This window comes from Pteropus alecto, unplaced genomic scaffold (genome assembly GCF_000325575.1).
Source record: "Pteropus alecto unplaced genomic scaffold, ASM32557v1 scaffold38, whole genome shotgun sequence".
Classification (NCBI taxonomy): Eukaryota; Metazoa; Chordata; class Mammalia; order Chiroptera; family Pteropodidae; genus Pteropus; species Pteropus alecto.
The window spans coordinates 3,216,324-3,222,583 of NW_006442512.1; the positions used below are offsets into that span (position 1 = coordinate 3,216,324).

Genomic DNA, 6,260 nt, shown 5'->3' on the forward strand with positions numbered 1-6,260 from the left:
TTCATACCCCAAAATGAAACCCTGTACTCATTAGCAGTTACCCTCCATTTCTCCTCACACTCCCTAGTCCTAGGCAACCACTAATATACTTTCTGTCTCTAGAGATTTGTCTACTTATATAAATGGAATCATACAATATCTGTCCTTTTGAGTTTGGGTTATTAAACTTAGCATAATGTCTTCAAGGTTCATCCATGTTGTAGCATGTATCGGAATTTCCTTCATTTTTAAGGCTAAATAATATTCCATTGTATGGATATACCACATTTTGTTGACCCATTCATCTGTTGATGGACATTTGGGCTGTTTCCACCTTTTGGCTATTGTAACTAATGCTACTATAAACATTCGTGTACAAGTTTTTGTGTAGACATATGTTTTCATTTCTCTTGGGTATAACCAGGAGTGGAATCGCTAGGTCATATGATGACTCTAGGTTTAACATTTTGAGGAACTGATAGATTGTTTTCCGAAGTGTCAGTAGAATAATTTTTGAACTTCTCAATTTACTCTATAAAAATAGACAAAACAGTGAGGGTACCAAAAGGAAAAGCTAACAAATGTCAATAACAATGTTTCTAAAAGTGAACTCTCCAAATCAGAAGTATCTGTATCACCTGAGAACTTGTTGAAAAAGCAAACCTCAGGGCTTACACTAGACTTCTGAATCTGTATGCGTTTGGTTTTGTTGTTGTTACGGTTTTTGTTTGTGTGTTTGTTTGTTTGTTTGTTATACACCTACAGCACCCGGTCTTCCTAGATGACCTCCCATCCAAGTACTAACCAGGCCCGACCCTGCTTAGCTTCTGAGATCAGATGGGATCAGGCATGTTTAGGGTACTAAGGCTGTAGACTGAATCTGTGTGTGGCCATTGTGGTGATGGTGATTCTAAAGTCTGAGAACCGTTGATCTACAATGAAACTAGGTGACTATAACAAGCTCTAAAGTGTGAGCAGGTGGGTACAAACTACTTACAGCTTCAAGACTGTGTGATTTTGACAATTATGTGGGAGTAACAGGGGAAAGGAAATGGGCTCCAGTAGCCCTGAGAACCAGAGAACCCACAAATGGCCTTGGGAATCTTGGTGGCCCAATCTGAGAACATCACCCAAAAGCCGGAGGAAGTTTCATAGACTCCAATTTGCACATGAATGAAAGGGGATCCCAAGAGATGGAAGGTGCTGAAACACTCTGGGCTTTCTAAACATTTTAAACGAACAAACCAAACTTTGTTCTAGGATCATGTTCTGTGCAGAAAATATCTGCTGGGATCAGAACTTCAACTGAGAGTCGCGGGGGATAGTGGGAGAGAAAGAGAGTGGAGGGAATTTGGATAAAAGTGAGAGAGAAAAGCAGTGGTGATACAGCTAAGAAAACATCTGGAGATATCTATCTACCTAGATAGATAGATAGATAGATAGATAGATAGATCGATCGATCGATCTCTCTCTCTCTCTCTCTCTCTCTCTCTCTCTTATATATATTTTTTCATTTTCTGAAAATAGTAAAAGGAAAACCCCCAGAGTAGTGTTTTAGGAAAGTTATCCTAGCTTACTTTTTCCTCCTAAAAGTACAAAAAAAATCTCTCATTAAAATGAACAACAGGAAATGATCATGAGCAAATCCCACACAAAGTCACTCTAAGAGAAAATAAGTTACAGAATACTGTCTCTAGAGATAACGAAGGCATGCTAGAAAGACATGCCCATAAAATAGATACAATATGTAATCTAATATATTAAATGAACTAAAATAAAGAAAAATGATGTTATAACAGAACAACCCTAACAGGATTATATTCTAATAAGCTTAGAAAAACTTAGAATGAGGTAACTGAGAAAAGGAAGATTTAAAAAGAGAAGTGACAGAACTCAGAAAAAAATAAGAAATAAAAAAATCATAATTTTATAAGTGAAGATTAAACCAAGAGGGACATGTTTCAACTATCTACTGCTACATAATGAATTAAGCCAAAATTTAGTGGACTAAAACAACAATTGTACCAGGCTCATGGATTCTGGCCTTAGCTGAGATGACTTGAATGGCTGTGGGCTGAGACAGCTGGGAGTAGAAGGTCTACTTCCAAGATGGCTTCTTCAATTATGTATCTGGCACTTGCCCTGGATGGCTGGAAGGCAGGTTCAGCTAGGTCTGGTGACTGGAATGATGACAGGTGGCCTATCCAGCATAGCATTCTCAGGGTAGTCGAGCTTTATACATAATGGCTCAAGTTTCTGAGAGTGAGTGTTCCAAAGACCAAGGCATACCGACTTGGCTTTTTCTGACCTAGCCGTGGAAGTTGTGTAACATCACTTTCACTGTGCTCTGTTAGTAAGATCTATCACAGGCACATACAAATTTAAAGGGAGGAGACGTCAATTCTATCTCTTGTTAGAAGGTGTGTCAAAGAATTTTTGTCTATTTTCTCAGCTTTATTAAAGTATAATTTACATACAATAAAATTTAGCCATTATAACTGTGCAGTTTGATGACTTGGGGTGATTAGATACAGTCTTATAACTACCAGCAGTCTAGATATAGAACAATTCCCTCACCTTCAAGTGTTTTTATATGCCTTTCTGTAGCCATGTTTTAAAACCACCACAGAGCCTGAATATGAATGGACTCCGATTTCAAAGGATAAATAACTTTTAAACAAAAAAGAAATGGAGAAAGCGAAAAATGATTTAAGAGAAAATGGTGCGCTCTCTCTCTCTCCCCTGCCTCCACACACACACACAAAGATACACATATATACATACACACGTTAGGCAAAGACAACCCAACACATGTGGAATAGAAATCCTGAAGATGAAAATCAAACAACATACAAAACATACAAAAATGTTTAAATTAAGAAAAATTTCTCAAATAAAACAGACTTTAAGCATCATAGTGAAAGGTATATCTCATATCTAGGAAAAAGCAACCTACAACAGCCAACATTCTAGTAAAACTACTGGACTTCAAAGAAAAAAAATTGCAAAAAAAGACAAAGTCACTTATAAGGGAAAAAAGTCAGATTGCCAGCAGACTTTGAACACAACACTTTATGCCAGATGATAACGAAGCCACATATTTAAACTATCAAGGAAAGAAACTGTGAGATAAGGATTTTATAGCAACCAAACTGACCTTCGAATAAAAAGGCACAGACACACTGTTATGAACATGCAAAAAACTCAGGGAATATTTTCCCATGAGTCTTTCCTGAAGTGTCTATTAGAGAATGAGTTTCAAAAACAACAATAACAAAATGATTAGAGAAGTACCAGCATAAAGACTGGTGGTGAGCATTAAAGATATATTTTCCTGTAGAATTAAGATTAAATAATGGTTCTTAGGAAGAGAAAACAACATGAATGACTTTATGTTCTGACAATGTAAATAGAATACAACTATCAAAAATGAGGAGAGAATGGAGAACATATATAAACAGTTAAACAGACTTGCAAATTGCCCTGTAGGTTTTAACTGAAAGTAAAAGGCTATCACTTTAAATTAGACACTGAGGAGCTGGTGTGGAGGAGGAAGAGGAAGTTACTAGATAATTTTAATATTGCACATGGGAAGAGGGAACCAAAGGACAATATATCCTGAAAAAGAAGAGACTAGGAGTATAAGTTTTAGAATTAGTATAAAGGTAACCATTGGAACAAACATACAAACTTACCTAAATTCAAAAAACATACCCCCCAATACAAAAGAGATCAAATAAAATAAGCCATAATATAGACAAATCTTATATTTCTAAAAGACATACTTAAAATATGAAACGTGATAAAACTTTTGAGGCCAGCATATCAACAGTGTTGACAGGAATGAGGTGATAGCTTATCATGGTTTTGATTTGCATTTCCCTGATGATGAGCCATGTTGAGCACCTTTTCAAGTACCTGTGGCCATCTGTATGTCCTCTTTGGGAAAATATATATTCAAGTCCTCTGCCCATTTTGTAATCAGACTGTTTGTTTTTTGCTATTGAGTTGTATGAGTTCTTTATATGTTTTATATTAAACCCTTAACAGATATGTAAATATTTTCTCCCGTTCAGTAGGTTGCCTTTTCATTTTGTTGATGATTTCCTTTGCTGTGCAGAAGCTTTTTAGTCTGATATAGTCTCACTCCATTTTTATTTAGGTTTGAAATTTTTTATAATAAAAAGTAAATGTGTTTGCGTGTGTGCGAGCACGTGTGTGTGAGCGTGCGCACATGGGTAAAATAAAATAGAGTGGATTAAAGTTCTCCATAATAGTATTCAATCTGTTTTCTTGGGTGAAAAAAAGTGTTCCCAAGATTATGCATGACATACAGCTACACCATGCATGTGAACGCCATCTGTTGCATGTAAGATATCTCTGCTCTTTTGCCATCTGATTTTTTCCCCACAACACGATATATTGTGGACGCGTTTTCATTTCCATACGTAGAGAGCTACCTCACAATTTTAACGGCTGCATCACCTTCCATTGTATAGAAGTGTCATAATTGGTTTAATTACACCTCTATTGATTCATATTTGGGCTGTTTCCAAATGCTCATTAATATAAACAAGGATTGTGATAAACGTGCTTCCTCATACAACGCTTCACATTATGTGGTTATTTCCTTAGGATAAGTTCCAAGAAGTGGGACTGCTGGGTGAAAGAGTCATTAAAGATTTTTAAAGCAGACCTTTGAAAAGATGAGGCCCACTGCGCCAGACCTGGCTGAGTGCCTAAGAGTCCTGTGATGGCTGCAGGTCCTAGGTATTTGATCCTGTGGCCACCAAATGCAGAGCTCTCTAATTCTGAACAGAAAAGACTCCTACTCCAGATTCTGACTCAGGAGGTCTGCAGTGGAGTCCAGGAATGTGAATTTTTAAACAAACTTCTGGCTGATTCTGATACATGTGGTCCAAGGTCACATTGGTAAATGAACACTTATCAGTTCTGTCTCCTCATCAGCCTCTCCTGAAAAACCCTGAAAAATATTCAAGCCTAGTGTAATCCTGGGAAATTTCTTTTTCAGCAGATCCGAGATAGGGCTGGTACATGAATATACTGAATATGTAGATGAATGCATGAGATCATATCATAATACATACTGAGATTTCTTTCATGCAGCCTTAAATTTTTTTCCTCGTTCTGTGTTTTCTTGCCTCCTTCCTTTTCCTTTCCTTCCCATCTCCACCTCATCCCCATCCCAGGCAACCTGTGTTAACGACTGTTGTTAAGCTTCTTTGTTAATATGGTTTTCTCCATGCTGATTTAACATATGCAAAAATACTATGCATTACATATGCGTATCAGCCAGAGTTCTCAGCGAGTAGCAGAAACCAATTCTGGCTGATTTAAGCAGAAAGGAAGTCTCTTAAAAAGATACTGAGTAGTTCACAGATTCCATGGGTGGGTTTGAGAAACAGCCGGAAGGCCACACCCCAGATCCTGTGTGTACATATTGCTGCAGCCGGGCACCACGGCACTATCTCGGGGAGGCAAATGCTTTTCCCTCCACAGCAGGATGGCAGCCTTCCAGGGAGGACAGCAGGGTATTAGGTGCCTTTCTTTACCTCCCAGTCACAGTTGGTTATAAATTCGATTATGTTCTGACTTTTGACTTTCTTAACGCTGCTGGTCCCCTCAAAGGTGCTGTGATTGCCCTGGTCCCATTTCTGCTTCTGTCTCTCTCCCTTTCTCATGTTGCGCTGACTCTGTGATCCTCAGACTATTTAAGGCCAGAGTTCTGAGGATGACTGAGAGGGCCATCTTCTACCAACTCTGTGGGCCTCCTGAGATGTGGCACTTGTCTGCTACAGGTTCTGCAAGAGACTGGTGTGCTTTGCAGAGTGCCAGAGGGAACCTGAGCTATAGGTGCTGGGAAGAGCAAGTCTGCTTATCAGGAGCTACCTGATCTAGGAAGAGTTGACAAGGCTTTAAGGTGGCAAAACTCATAGTGCACCCTGGCTCCAAAGTCTCAGCACCTATGGCATTAGCCACATTTTTCTATGGTTACTTCATGCACTGCTTTGAGGCATGTAAGGATGCATAGTTGTCAGAGCTGCATTTTTGTTAGCTGGCTTTTCTTATCCTAGAAGTAACACAGCTCATAGTTACTGACCTGGCCACTGTCAGCCTTTCTGAATCAATACCAGGAGTTCAGAAGTGGACTTAAAAAAGCAAATTTTGGGCACAACAATCAGAAGAGGAAAATCTTGGTAGAAAAAGGCATTTCATTTTGTCTGTGAGACCACTTGGGAGTCGTCTGGGATAATAATTCC

General features: G+C 38.6%; 1 pseudogene; it reads right to left on the bottom strand.

The window, feature by feature from the left end:
- Positions 1-735: 735 nt before the first annotated feature.
- LOC112471735 lies at positions 736-854 on the bottom strand (annotated as a pseudogene).
- Between the last annotated feature and the right edge of the window lie 5,406 nt (positions 855-6,260).